Source organism: Coregonus clupeaformis, unplaced genomic scaffold, assembly GCF_020615455.1.
Source record: "Coregonus clupeaformis isolate EN_2021a unplaced genomic scaffold, ASM2061545v1 scaf2244, whole genome shotgun sequence".
In the NCBI taxonomy this organism is placed as follows: Eukaryota; Metazoa; Chordata; class Actinopteri; order Salmoniformes; family Salmonidae; genus Coregonus; species Coregonus clupeaformis.
This window is the reverse complement of record NW_025535698.1, coordinates 16590-32252: the sequence shown is the minus strand read 5'-3', so window position 1 is coordinate 32252 and position 15663 is coordinate 16590. Positions and strand designations below refer to the sequence as shown.

Here is a 15663-nt window from a genome sequence, read left to right as displayed (position 1 = left end):
ACCAGTCAGTCAGTAGGGTTAGTGTGTTAGGACCAGTCAATCAGTAGGGTTAGTGTGTTAGGAGGACCAGTCAGTCAGTAGGGTTAGTGTGTTAGGACCAGTCAGTCAGTAGGGTTAGTGTGTTAGGACCAGTCAGTCAGCAGGGTTAGTGTGTTAGGAGGACCAGTCAGTCAGCAGGGTTAGTGTATTAGGACCAGTCAGTCAGCAGGGTTAGTGTGTTAGGAGGACCAGTCAGTCAGCAGGGTTAGTGTGTTAGAACCAGTCAGTCAGCAGGGTTAGTGTGTTAGGACCAGTCAGTCAGCAGGGTTAGTGTATTAGGACCAGTCAGTCAGTAGGGTTAGTGTGTTAGGAGGACCAGTCAGTCAGCAGGGTTAGTGTGTTAGGAGGACCAGTCTGTCAGCAGGGTTAGTGTGTTAGGAGGACCAGTCAGTCAGCAGGGTTAGTGTGTTAGGAGGACCAGTCAGTCAGCAGGGTTAGTGTGTTAGGACCAGTCAGTCAGTAGGGTTAGTGTGTTAGGAGGACCAGTCAGTCAGTAGGGTTAGTGTGTTAGGAGGACCAGTCAGTCAGCAGGGTTAGTGTGTTAGGACCAGTCAGTCAGTAGGGTTAGTGTTTTAGGAGGACCAGTCAGTAGGGTTAGTGTGTTAGGAGGACCAGTCAGTCAGCAGGGTTAGTGTGTTAGGACCAGTCAGTCAGTAGGGTTAGTGTGTTAGGAGGAACAGTCAGTCAGCAGGGTTAATGTGTTAGGACCAGTCAGTCAGTAGGGTTAGTGTGTTAGGAGGAACAGTCAGTCAGCAGGGTTAGTGTGTTAGGACCAGTCATTCCACCCCGAAGAGCACGGCCTAGACGCCGGTTTCCGCCTGACGGGCTTCTCAGATCTGAAGGGATGAGGGTGTAAGGTCCTGCAGGAGGCTCTGCTCAAACTCCTGGCGGGACTGGAGCCCCACTGGCCGGGGGAAGCCGGGGACCAAGGCTCCGAATTCGGACAACTCGCTCCCAACACCCCCGCAGGTTCACGGCTAGGTAGGGTTATTTAACACCCCCACAGGTTCCCGGCTAGGTAGGGTTATTTAACACCCCCACAGGTTCCCGGCTAGGTAGGGTTATTTAACACCCCCACAGGTTCCCGGCTAGGTAGGGTTATTTAACACCCCCGCAGGTTCCCGGCTAGGTAGGGTTATTTAACACCCCCGCAGGTTCCCGGCTAGGTAGGGTTATTTAACTCGGTACAGTAGCCAACTAGCTTTTTAACGTATATCATTTCGTTCTAGCTACGTTTGTACGTGTACTTGCTACATTGGCAAGCTAGCTAATGTAGCTAGATTTTTTATTAGCTAACTAACGTTCATTGGCTAAGATAGCCATGCAGACATAATTAAAAAAAATTGTTGTTGACATTTTAGTCATTTAGCAGACGCTCTTATCCAGAGCGACTTACAGTTCGTGAGTGCATACATTTTCATACTGGTCCCCCGTGGGAAACGACCCCACAACCCTGGCGTTGCAAGCGCCATGCTCTACCAACTGAGCTACAGGGGGGCCAATGGCTTGCTATGAGGATCACTATGGAAATACTTTTTTAAACATGCTTGTGTCATACTCGATGATTTTAATGGCATGCATCCACGTGGTTGAATTGTGTTTAAAATGGCCAAATAAATCAAATATAAAAATGTCCCTTCTCTTGCTAGCCAGTCAGCTAACAGTACTGGATCTGCAATTAGCGTGTATGCTAGCTGAAGTTAGCTAGGCTTGTCAGTGCCTTCTATTTCAGCATCTCTGCTGCAGGGCTTGCCTGGAAACCCGACGTTGAATTGCTTGCATTAAATTCTATGTCGGGCAGAAATTAGCGTTTGAGTCAGGAAAGTTTCCTCTCACGACCTCTACAAGCCAGAATGTTGAATAAAATGTTTGTTTTTTAACGTACCTTACCGGTTGTCCATGCAGTTGGGCCTTCTGTAATTATACACAGGGAAGTATAATGACTAATTACATCAACTTTTCTAAGCGGCGGTAAAGTCAGTGCATTCAGATTTCTATCGCCTGAAGTATGCGCAGAACCATGTGATAGAAATCTGAATGCACTACCAGCGCTTTGAAAAGTTGATGTATTTATGCTTTCCTGTGGATATATTGACTCGCATTACTACAGCCAAAAGCACAGAAAACCGGTAAAGGAAGTTAAAATGTGGTTGTATTAAACATTCTGGCTTGTAGAGGTGGTGAGAGGAAACTTTCCTGATGCATATGCTCATTTCTGCACGATGTAGCATTCAATGCAATTCATCGACAGATTTCCAGGCAACTGCAAGGCCTTAAATAACCTTTCCAGTTGACTGTTTATCACTCAGTTGTAGATACCCAATGCTAGCTGCTGTTAGTAAATTAATAACGTTAGTTAGGTCCACACGGTTATAAAGGTGCCCAGGAATGATGCTGAAAGCTCCTTACTGAGAGGGGGTGTTGTCCCATTCATCATTCAATGAATCATTGCATACCAGGGGAGCTTGAACATTGCTAAACTCTGTGGGTGCTGTGTAGGTATGGGCATGGACTCCTGTGTGGTTCCTCTGAGACACGGAGGCCTCTCATTGGTCCAAACTACAGACTTCTTCTACCCTCTGGTGGAGGACCCCTACATGATGGTGAGTTCTAACCCCTGACCTTTAACCCCTCAACTTCAACCTCTAGTAGAGGACCCCTATACGATGGGGGAGTTTTATGCTTTTTGCTCTGTTACATCTCAATCCTCTCTCTCTCTCTCTTCCCCCATCTCTCTCTCCAGGGAAGGATAGCGTGCGCTAATGTCCTCAGTGATCTCTATGCTATGGGCATCACAGAGTGTGACAACATGCTGATGCTACCCAGTGTCAGCCATAAGATGTCTGAGAAGGTAGGTAACCTCATGCTCTCTGTGTGTGTAGTTGAAGTAGCTAGCAGGGTGACTGGTGGGGCTTCAGAACAAACGTGCTGTTAATTCATGAACCCACTCTATCTCCAATACGTCAGACTTGGACTGTTCCATGTCGAAGCAACCTGTCTGTAGCACGTGTGTGTAATTTTGTGTCGCGTCAGACGTGCATGTGTTCCTGGAGAGTCAGTCTAACCTGCAGAACTGGAAGCTAGTGCTGTGATGAAATGATAACCGTGGTGTGAGCGTAAGTTGGCCGTGATGAAATGATAACCGTGTGTGAGCTAGTTGGCGTGATGAAATGATAACCGTGTGTGGAGCTGAGTTACCCGTGATGAAATGATAACGTGTGTGTGAGCTAGTTGCCGTGATGAAATGATAACGTGTGTGAGCTAGTTGCGCCGTATGAAATGATAACCGTGTGTGAGCTAGCTGGTCCGTGATGAAATGATAACCGTGTGTGTGTGCTAGTTGGCCGTGATGAAATGATAACCGTGTGTGTGCTAGTTGGCCGTGATGAAATGATAACCGTGTGTGTGTATACGTAGTTGGCTGTGATGAATGATAACCGTGTGTGTGCTAGTTGGCCGTGATGAAATGATAACCGTGTGTGTGTGCTAGTTGGCTCGTGATGAAATGATAACCGTGTGTGTGTGTGGTGGCTCGTGATGAAATGATAACCGCGTGTGTGTGATGCCTCTGATGATCCGTGTTTCCGTGATGCGGCGGAGGGGGCGGGACTTCTGCGACTGGCGGCCAGACGGGTGGTCAACCCCTGATCATCGTAGGGGCGTGGCCTCGTTGCCTGCCAACCAAACGAGTTCATCATGTAAGACAGTGTGTTTTGAGGAGTGTGTGTTTTGAGGAGTGTGTGTTTTGAGGAGTGTGTGTTTTGAGGAGTGTGTGTTTTGAGGAGTGTGTGTTTTGCGTTAAGGGTTTCAGGGCTCAAAACTGCGACAAAACATTTGCATTTGGAACCCTTTGTTTTCGGGTGCCAGTGAATATTTGTTGTTGCTGGTCGCGTTAGATTAATACATTAATTTAAAAAACGATCTAGCAACATGATTTAGAGTTGGCAATCTAGCCAAGTGTTTTCCTACTTCCTCAGGTGGTGAATAATGTAGCCTATATGGTGAATAATTGCTTTTATAAACTTTGTTGCTTTATTCTTAACCAGAGCTTCTTGTTAACAGGCAGGCAGACGCAACTGCACTCAGAATGGCGTTTGGCTGCGTCCCAATACTCGGAGAATGATTAGCAATTCTGCAGACCGATGCTGAGAATGTATTCTGAAGAAAAATGAACAGGATGGACTACTGTGGTCTTCCGTGCAATAAGAGTTAAGGGGAAGAAACGTTTTGTGGCTCAAAACGTATTTCTGGAATTAGTTATTATGATGGTAAAAAATGGAATGTTAGTTAAGTGTAGTGGTTTCCATGCATATTCGCTTTTTTGATTGAGTTTGCGCCACCCATATTTTGTTAAAATCGACACTGTATGAGAAAGTGTGGGTGTGTAGGCCAGACAGTGCAGTACCAGGGGATGTGTTGGTCCTGACCGTGTCTGTGGGTGTGTAGGCCAGACAGTGCAGTACCAGGGGATGTGTTGGTCCTGACCCTGTCTGTGGGTGTGTAGGCCAGACAGTGCAGTACCAGGGGATGTGTTGGTCCTGACCGTGTCTGTGGGTGTGTAGGCCAGACAGTGCAGTACCAGGGATGTGTTGGTCTGACCGTGTCTGTGGGTGTGTAGGCCAGACAGTGCAGTACCAGGGGATGTGTTGGTCCTGACCCTGTCTGTGGGTGTGTAGGCCAGACAGTGCAGTACCAGGGGATGTGTTGGTCCTGACCGTGTCTGTGGGTGTGTAGGCCAGACAGTGCAGTACCAGGGGATGTGTTGGTCCTGACCGTGTCTGTGGGTGGTAGGCCAGACAGTGCAGTACCAGGGGATGTGTTGGTCCTGACCGTGTCTGTTGGGTGTGTAGGCCAGACAGTGCAGTACCAGGGGGATGTGTTGGTCTGACCGTGTCTGTGGGTGTGTAGGCCAGACAGTGCAGTACCAGGATGTGTTGGTCCTGACCGTGTCTGTGGGTGTGTAGGCCAGACAGTGCAGTACCAGGGATGTGTTGGTCCTGACCGTGTCCGTGGGTGTGTAGGCCAGACAGTGCAGTACCAGGGGATGTGTTGGTCCTGACCGTGTCTGTGGGTGTGTAGGCCAGACAGTGCAGTACCAGGGGATGTGTTGGTCCTGACCGTGTCCGTGGGTGTGTAGGCCAGACAGTGCAGTACCAGGGGATGTGTTGGTCCTGACCGTGTCCGTGGGTGTGTAGGCCAGACAGTGCAGTACCAGGGGATGTGTTGGTCCTGACCGTGTCTGTGGGTGTGTAGGCCAGACAGTGCAGTACCAGGGATGTTTGGTCCTGACCGTGTCCGTGGGTGTGTAGGCCAGACAGTGCAGTACCAGGGATGTGTTGGTCCTGTCTGTGGGTGTGTAGGCCAGACAGTGCAGTACCAGGGGATGTGTTGGTCCTGACCGTGTCTGTGGGTGTGTAGGCCAGACAGTGCAGTACCAGGGGATGTGTTGGTCCTGACCGTGTCTGTGGGTGTGTAGGCCAGACAGTGCAGTACCAGGGGATGTGTTGGTCCTGACCGTGTCTGTGGGTGTGTAGGCCAGACAGTGCAGTACCATGGGATGTGTTGGTCCTGACCGTGTCCGTGGGTGTGTAGGCCAGACAGTGCAGTACCAGGGGATGTGTTGGTCCTGACCGTGTCCGTGGGTGTGTAGGCCAGACAGTGCAGTACCAGGGGATGTGTTGGTCCTGTCTGTGGGTGTGTAGGCCAGACAGTGCAGTACCAGGGGATGTGTTGGTCCTGTCTGTGGGTGTGTAGGCCAGACAGTGCAGTACCAGGGGGATGTGTTGGTCCTGACCGTGTCTGTGGGTGTATGGGCCAGACAGTGCAGTACCAGGGGATGTGTTGGTCCTGACCGTGTCTGTGGGTGTGGAGGCCAGACAGTGCAGTACCAGGGATGTGTTGGTCCTGTCTGTGGGTGTGTAGGCCAGACAGTGCAGTACCAGGGGATGTGTTGGTCCCTGACCAAGCCTCTAGAAACCCAGGTAGCTGTCAACGCTCACCAGTGGCTGGACCAGGTATTGTCTCTTAATCTTGCGTTCTTCTCTGTCAGTCTCTCTCCATCCGTGTCTCTGTCCATCTTGTATCATTCTTGGCTCTCTCCTTGTCTTGGCTCGTTCTCTCGCTCCCTGTCTTGGCTCTCTCTCTAGCTATCCCTGTATTGGCTCTCTCTCCCTGTCTCTCTCTCCCTGTCTTGGCTCTCTCTCTCTCTCTTCCTGTCCTGGCTCTCTCTCTCCCCCTGTCTTGGCTCCCTCTCTCTTCCTGTCTTGGCTCTCTCTCTCCCCCTGTCTTGGCTCCCTCTCTCTTCCTGTCTTGGCTCTCTCCCTCTCGCTCTCCCTGTCTTGGCTCTCTCCCTCGCTCAGTCTTGTCTCTCTCTCTGTCTTGTCTCTCTCTCTGTCTTGTCTCTCTCTCCCTATGTCTCTGTCCCTCTGTCTCCATTTGTTCACATTCATTGTTTCATAACTTCATTGTGTGAATTGTTTGCGTTTGATTGTTAGTGTCTATCAATTCCCCATTACGTATATCACCAGTAGTACATTTACCGTTCATTCCAATAATTTCTAATTTACAATGTTTGTTACTTTTGGTTACGGTCATTTCTTTTAATGCATTCAATATTATTATTCCAGTCTTCCTGTTCTCATTGTCGGAGTGGACACATTGTTTTCAGAGTGCACAACCTATGCTACACTTGGGAGAAACAAGTTTTGGTGATTTAATTCAATTCACTGAGTTCTGTCAATTTAGTCATTGCCTTTTGTTTGGAGCGGTCCTGTCAATGTTGAGTAAGGACACGCAACGCTAATGTAGGCATATAAATGTGCACATTTGGGGATCTGATAGATTTGACTGATTGGCTTAACGCACCACCAGTAATGACCTGTGGAGCTTCTCATAGTAATCTTTCTTCACCTCAAACAGCAAACAAAGTCGTTTTTTACATCCATTGACAATTACAATAGTTCCTCAATGTAGTTGAAAAATCTTTCCAGCTCTCTTTCGATAACCAATCAGCGTAAAAGGGAAAAATGTCATGCTCTGATCCAGTTCAAACGTCATAAAATAGGCTTATCAGTGCTTGACTTGGACTGAAATAGGTTCCGGTACTCATTTTGGGTGCTGGTGCTGTTTATATTTAAGTGCAGAAGCTCCACAATACTTTTGAGCTAATATATATATATATAACTATAAGAGGAACAGAAGCGCAAGCAGTAGAACATTTGAGGTGCAGGTACTCAGCTCGGTGAGCTCCCTACCAAGTCAAGCATTGCTGCTTATCCCTTGCGCAAATTAGCCTACAGCTGTGTCTGTCCTGAGTGGGAAACTCTTGAGGGCCCCAGAATATTTTATACAATGTTGCAAGTTCACTAGCCAAGCTTCGGGCCGGACCAAGTTAATAGTTGATACAATGTTTCAAGTTCCTTGCATAGCCAATGTGATTTATATGATATTTATTTTGATCAGGATATTTTCTACCTGCAGGCTGCAATGTTTTTATTTGTTGGCTTTATAAGCTATTTCTACATAGTTGGCAATAGAAGTTACTTTTTAGGTTTGTATCATTTTCATTTAGATTTGGATAGAATTTTTGATTAACCACATGACAATGATTTTGAGATATGAAGTTGTTATTATAAATTAAACTTTCATGAAAATGTGCATATGAAAACCATAACTGTTAGGCAGATCGGTAGAAATGGTAAGATAAATTGTCATTCCAGGAAGGTTGCCGACTCGTCGTGTAGCCTATCACCTTCGGGAGAGTAACGGCAGAATCTGCCAGCAGGAGCGGGAGGAGAATAGTTGGGTCAGGTTAAGTTTTTTTTATTCTGGTTATCTAGATCTCTGGTGCCCTCTTGAGGCATCAAACCGTAGACCAGCTCAATGCATCTAGTTGATTTTATTAAAACACATAGGGTGTGTCTATATATGGAAAAATACACGTATATTTTTTTTCATATTGACAAGGCATCGTTCAGGAACATGTATTTTCCATAAAATGTATGTTCAATTTTTCATTGGGAAGGCAGTTAATGCACATATGGGTTTTTTATCAAGGCCAAACTCTTTAGCATGTGAAAACTCAATCCTAAATACTAATTTTTTGAAGTCATTTTTTCGATCTTTACTAACGACATGCCGCTGGCTTTGAGTAAAGCCAGTGTGTTCTATGTATAGATAACAAAACATTATACACGTTAGCTGCTACAGTGCATCCGAAAGTATTCAGACCCCTTGACTTTTTCCACATTTTGTTACGTTACAGCCTTATTCTGAAACAGATTAATAAAACATTTTACTCATCAATCTACACACATAGCCTATAATGACCAAGTGAAAACAGGTTTGTAGAATTTTTTTGCAAATTTTGTAAAAATAAAAAACAACCTTATTTATATAAGTTTTCAGACCCTTTGTTATGAGACTCGAAATTGAGCTCAGGTGCATCCTGTTTCCATTGATCATCCTTGAGATGTTTCTACAACTTGATTGGAGCCCATCTGTGGTAATTTCAATTGATTGGACATGATTAGAAAAGGCACACACCTGTCTATATAAAAGGTCCCACAGTTGACAGTGCATGTCAGAGCAAAAACCAAGCCATGAGGTCGAAGGAATTGTCCGTAGAGCTCCGAGACAGGATTGTGTCGAGGCACAGATCTGGGGAAGGGTACCAAAACATTTCTACAGCATTGAAGGTCCTCAAGAACACAGTGGCCTCCATCGTTCTTAAATGGAAGAAGTTTGGAACCACCAATACTCTTCCTAGGGCCTAGGTCAGGGATGTGACCAAGAACCCGATGGTCACTCTGACAGAGCTCTAGAGGTCCTCTGTGGAGATGGTTTGTCCTTCTGGAAGGTTCTCCCATCTCTGCAGCACTCCATCAATCAGGCCTTTATGGTAGAGTGGCTGACGGAAGCCCTCCTCAGTAAAAGGCACATGACATCTCGCATGGAGTTTGCCAAAAGGCATCTAAAGGACTCTGAACAGGGACTGGGTTGAAAATTAGCCGGCTGGCTAAAACCGGCACTTTACGAAACGTTGATTAATGTGCACTGTCCCTGTAAAAATAAACTCAAACTCAACTCAACTCAACATGAGAAACAAGATTCTCTGGGCTGATGAAACCAAGATTGAAGTCTTTGGCCTGAATGCACAGCGGTTACGTCTAGAGGAAACCTGGCACAATCCCTACGGTTAAGCATGGTGGTAGCAGCATCATGCTGTGGGATGTTTTTCAGCGGCAGGGGACTGTAAGACTAGTCAGGATCGAGGGAAAGATGAACGGAGAGAAGTACAGAGATCCTTGATGAAATCCTGCTCCAGAAGCACTCCAGGAGCGCTAATCCCCATTCCTCACTAATCCACAGCAGCTCTCCACCCCTGACTCGACCCCATTCCTCACTAATCCACAGCTCTCCACCCTGACCTCGACCCTCGTTCCTCTCCTAATCCACAGCTTCCACCCCTGACCTCGACCCCCATTCTCACTAATCCACAGCTCTCCACCCTGACCTCGACCCTCGTTCTCCCTAATCCACAGCTCTCACCCTGACCTCACCCCCATTCCTCACTATCCACAGCTCTACTCTGGCCTCGACCCCGTTTCCTCCCTAATCCACAGCTCTCTCACCCTGACCTCGACCCCATTCCTCACTGATGCACAGCTCTCACTCCTGACTCGACCCGTTCCTCCCTAATCCACAGCTCTCCACCCTGACCTCCCGTTCCTCACTGATCCACAGCTCTCCACCCCTGACTACTCCCATTCCTCACTGATCCACAGCTCCTCACCCTGACCTCGACCCTGTCCTCACTGATCCACAGCTCCCTCACCCTGACCTCGACCCCGTTCCTACTGATCCACAGCTCTCCACCCGACTCGACCCCATTCCTCCACTAATCCACAGCTCTCACCCATAATGTGACCTCCTCCCTGATCCACAGCTCTCCACCCCTGACCTCGACCCCATTCCTCACTAATCCACAGCTCTCACCCCCTTGACCTCGACCCCATTCCTCTCCCCTAATCCACAGTTTCACCTGACCCGACCCCCATTCCTCACTGATCCACAGCTTCACTCCACCTGACCTCGACCCCATTCCTCCCTAATCCACAGCTCTCTACCCCTGACCTCGACCCCCATTCCTCACTGATCTACATCACCCTGACCTCACCCCCGTTCCTCCCTAATTCCCACAGCTCTCCCTGACCTCACTTCCTCACTGATCCACGTCTCCCACCCTGACCTGACCCCATTCTCCTACATTACAGCTCTCCACCCATGTGACTACCCCGTTCCTCCCTGATCCACAGCTCTCACCTGACTCCCGACCCCATTCCTCCACTAATCCACAGCTCTCTCCACCTTGACCTCGACCCCATTCTCCCTAATCCACAGCTCTCCCACCCTGACTTCCGACCCCCATTCCTCACTGATCCACAGCTCTCCACCCCCGACTCGGCACCCCCTTCCTCCCTAATCCACAGTCACCTGACCGACTCGACATCCTCACTGATCCACAGCTAATCACCCTGACTCGACCCCGTTTCCTCCCTAATTCCACCAGCTCTCCCACCCTGACTCGCCCCCATTCCTCACAGATCTACAGAACTCTCCACCCTGACCTCGACCCCCCCGTCTTCTCTCCCTGATCCACAGCTCTCCTACCCTGACCTCGACCCATTCCTCCACTAATCCACAGCTCTCCTGACTCGACCCCCGTGCTCTCACGATCCACAGCTCTCCCACCCCGACCAACCTCGGCCCGTTCCTCACTGATCCACAGCTCTCCACCCTGACCTCGACTCCCCCCCATTCCTCACTAATCCACAGCTCTCCACCCATAATGTGACCTCAACCCCCATTCCTCACTGATCCACAGCTCTCACCCTGACCTCGACCCCCATTCCTCCCTAATCCACAGCTCTCCCACACCTGACCTCGACCCCATTCCTCACTAATCCACAGCTCTCCACCCTGACCCGACCCGCCCTCACTGATCCACAGCTCTCCCAAACCCCCTGACCTCGACCCCGTTCCTCCTAATCCATAGCTCTCACCTCGACCTCGACCCCCATTCCCTCACTGATCATCAGCTCACCGACTCTGACCTCCGTATTCTCACTGATCCACAGCTCTCCACCTACCTCGACCCCCGTTCTCACTGATCCACAGCTCTCACCCTGACCTCGGCCCGTTCCTCACTGATCCCACAGCCTCCTCCACCTGACCTGAACCCTCCCTCACTGATCCACAGCTCTACACCCTGACAACGCCCCCATTCCTCACCTAATACAGCTCTCCACCCATAATGTGACTCCGATTCCTCCCTCATTCACAGCTCTCCCACCTGACCTCCACCCCCATTCCTCCTAATCCACAGCTCTCCCACCCTGACCCCGACCCCATTCCTCCCTAATCCACAGTCTCACCACCCCTGACCTCGACCCCCATTCCCTAATCCACAGCTCTCCCACCCTGACCTAGACCCCCATTCCTCCCTAATCCACAGCTCTCACACCTGACTCGACTCCCATTCTCACTGGATCCACAGCTCATCACTCCTGACTCGACCCGTTCCTCCCTATTCCCACAGCTTCCAACCCTGACTCGACTCCCCATTCTCACAGATCCACAGCTTCACCCCCACCTCGACCCCCGTTCCTTGATCAGCTCTCCACCCTGATCGACTCCAATCTCTCACTTACTTAATTCACAGCTTCACCACTCCTGACTCGACGCCTTTTCCCTTAATCTCATACAGTTTCCACCCCGACTCGACCCCCGCTCTCACTGATCCAAAGTTTTCCACTGACCCCGACTTCTCTCACTGAGCTCCACAGCTCCCCACCCTGACCTCGACTCCCCGTTTCACTTGATCCACAGCTCTCCACCCTGACCTCCACCCCTCGCTCTCACTGATCCACAGCTTCCACTCTGACTCTCGACCCTCCCCGCTTCCTTTACTGGGATCCACAGCTCTCCACCCCTGACTCGACTCCCCTCTCACTGGTCTACCACAGCCCTCCACCCTGACCGACTCCCGTCTCACTCTCGATCCACAGCCCTCCACCCGACCTCGGACCCCCCATTCTCTACTAATCCACAGCTCTCCACCCCTGACTTCGACTCCCCATTCCTCCCCTAATCCACAGCTGTCCACTCCTGACCTCGACTCTCCCATTCCTCCCCAATCCACAGCTTCACCCTGACTCTGACCCTCATTCTCTCACCTAATCTCACAGCTCTCCACCCCTGACTCTCGACCCCATTCCTCCCCTTAATCCACAGCTCACTCCTGACCTCGACCCCCATTCCCTCACTGGATCCACAGCTTATCACTCCTGACTCGACTCCCCTTTCTCCTATTTCTACAGCTTCTCTACATCTGACCGAATTCCCTATTCCTCTCTTTTAATCTCACAGCTTTCCACCCCTGACCCCCACCTCCCCATTCTCTCTAATCTACAGCTTCTCCACCTCGACTCGACCCCCATTCTCCCTTTAATCTCACAGCTTCACTGACCTACCCCCCATTCCTAATCCACTATTTCCCCACCTGACCGCACTCCATTCTCTCACTGATCCACAGCTCATCACTTGACTCCTCGACCCCGCTCTCCCTGCCTCCCCACAGCGCCTCCACCTGACTTCGACCCCCATTTCACAGATCTCATGTGCGTCCACCCTGACCTCGGCTCCCTGCTCTCCCTCTGATCTCACAGCTTCACTCCTGACCTTGACCCATTCCTCACTAATCCACAGCTTCACTCCTGACCGAGCTCCTCAATCCACAGCTTTCACCACTTGACCTCCACCCCCGCTACTGGATTCACTACTTCTCCACCCCTGACCCTCGCACCGCCCGTTCACTGGATCTACAGCTTCCACCCGACCCCACCCCCGCCCTTACTGATCCACAGCTTCCACGACCGACCTCACATTCCTCACTTAATCCACAGCCTTCCACCCTGACCTCGACTCCTCGGTTCTGATCCACAGCTCCCAACCCTGACTCTCCCCCGTTCGTCAGGGATCCCACAGCTTCACCTTGACTCCGACCCGCTTCTCCTTATCACAGTTCATACCCTTGACTCGGATACACCCATTCTCACTAATCCACAGCCTCCACCCCGAACCCGTCTTTTTATCCACAGCTTCCACTCCTGACTCGACTCCCCATTCCTCACTAATCCACAGCTCTCCACCCCTGACTCGACTCCCGCTCCTCCCTAATCTACAGCTTCTCCACCCTGACTCGACTCCGTTGCTCACTGATTCACAGCTTCACTCCTGGGATTCTCGACTGCTTTCACTGATCTACAGCTTCCACTGACTCACCCTGCTCTCCCTTGATTCACAGCTTCACTCTGACTCCGACTTCTATTCTCGATCCACAGTCTCTCCACTTGACTTCACTCTGCCTCCCTGATTCACAGCTTCACTCCTTGACCGACTCCTCCTAATCTACAGTTTCACTTCGACTCGGCTCGCACTGATCTACAGTTTCACTGATCACGGTAATTTCGCTCTCACTTCGATTCATAGTTTCACTTTGACTTCCGACTTTCGTTTCCTTTACTGATTCACAGTTTCTCTACCTGACTAATTTCGCTCTCACTGATCGAGCAGCTTCTACCTTCTGACTTTCACTTGCTTCATTGATTCACAGTTTCACCTATATTGTGACTTTCCGACTCCTGCTCTCTCTTGATCCACAGTTTCACTCCTGACTCGACTTATTCTCATTAATCTACAGAAGTCACTCCTGACTCTTTGACTTCATTCTTCCTAATCCATAGCTGTCCACCTTGACCTGACTCCTATTCTCTCTTAATTCACAGTTTCACTTTTGACTCTCGACTTCTATTCTCTTAATTCATGCTTCACCTGACTACCTCTATTCTCCTTTAATTCCAGCTTCTCTACTCCTGACTTTGACTCTCATTCTCATTGATTCAGTTTAATACTGACTTTCGACTTCCCTCGTTTCCTTCTTATTTCTACAGCTTCCACACTGACTCCGACTTCTATTCTCCTAATCCACAGTTTCAATTCTGACTCGACTTATTCCTCCTTTTAATCCACAGCTTCACTCCTGACTCGACTCCCATTCCTCCCTTTAATCTAATAGCTTTCCAATTCTGACTCGACTTCATTCCTCATCAGATTCACAGCTCATCACCCTGACTCCTAATTCTCGTTTCTCCTTTGGCTTCACAGCTCTCCAATTCTGACTCTACTCCCATTCTCATGATTCACAGTTTTCCACTTGACTCGACTCCTGCCTCCCTGATCCACAGCTTCACCCTTGACTTTCGACTCTATTCTCACTAATCTTAAGGCTTCTACCTGACTCGACTGCTTCCTCCTAATCTAAGCAGCCCTCCACTTGACCACCTCTGCTCCTCACTGACCACCACAGCTCTTCACTGATTCCACTCTGCTTTCATTGATCCACAGTTTCACTTGACTTCAATTCTGCTCTCACTGATCCACAGTTTCACTCCTGACCTTCACTTCACTATTCTCACTAATTCACAGTTTCACTCCTGGGATTTCGCTCCCTTGCTCACTGATCTACAGTTTCACTCCTGACTTTCACTCTGCTCATTGATTCATAGAAGCTTTCACTTTGACTCACTCTGCTCTTCCTCTTTTATCTTACAGTCTCTACTTGACTTTCACTCCTATTCTCTACTAATCTAATAGTTTCATTCTTGACTACCTCGTTTTTCCTTGACCCATAGTTTCACTTGATTCTCACTGCTTCACTGATCTTACAGCTTCACTTGATTCTCGATCTACTGGATCTACAGCTTTCTACCTGACTCGACTCTGCTTCTCACTGATCTTACAGTTTCACTCGGGATTCGACTCTATTCCCTTACTGATCCACAGTCTAATACCTCTGATCACTTCGCTTCCTCCTTTATTTACAGCTTCACTTGATTCTGACTCCTATTCTCATAGATTCACAGCTTTCACTCCTGATTTCAACTCCTGCTTCTCCTTGATTCACAGCTTCACTCCTGACTACCCCCATTCTCACTAATTCACAGCTTCACTGATTCTCGACTTGTTTCTCCTAATCTTACAGTTTCACTCCTGACTCGACTTCTCTGCTCACTGATCTATGCTTTAACTTTGACTCTCACTGCTCTCACTGATCCACAGTTTCTCCACTTGACTCGAGCTCCTCGCTCACTGATTCACAGTTTCCACTTGGACTCTCGACCTTATCTCCTACTAATCTACAGTTTCTCTACCAATAATGTGATTCTCGACTTCTGCTTCCTACTTTGATCTTACAGTTTCACTCCTGGATTCTCGACTTTGCTTCTCCCTTTAATTCACAGCTTCACTTCGACTCACTTCTGCTCTCACTTGATTCACAGTTTCACTGATTCCCGATACCTGCTCTAACTGATCTATAGCTTTCCACTCCTGACCTCGACTCTTCGTTTTCACTGATCTACAGTTTCACTCCTGACACCCCTGCTCTCACTGATCGAGCTTCACTCTGACTCGACTCTGCTCTCACTGATCTACAGCTCTTCACCCATAATGTGACTTCACTTCGCTCCCTAAAATCCACAGCTCTTCACTCCTGACTCGAAC

At 49.1% G+C, this 15663-nt stretch overlaps 1 pseudogene; it reads left to right on the top strand.

Moving 5' to 3' along the window:
• Positions 1–815: 815 nt before the first annotated feature.
• LOC123488382 lies at positions 816–6053 on the top strand (annotated as a pseudogene).
• The last annotated feature ends 9610 nt before the right edge of the window (positions 6054–15663 follow it).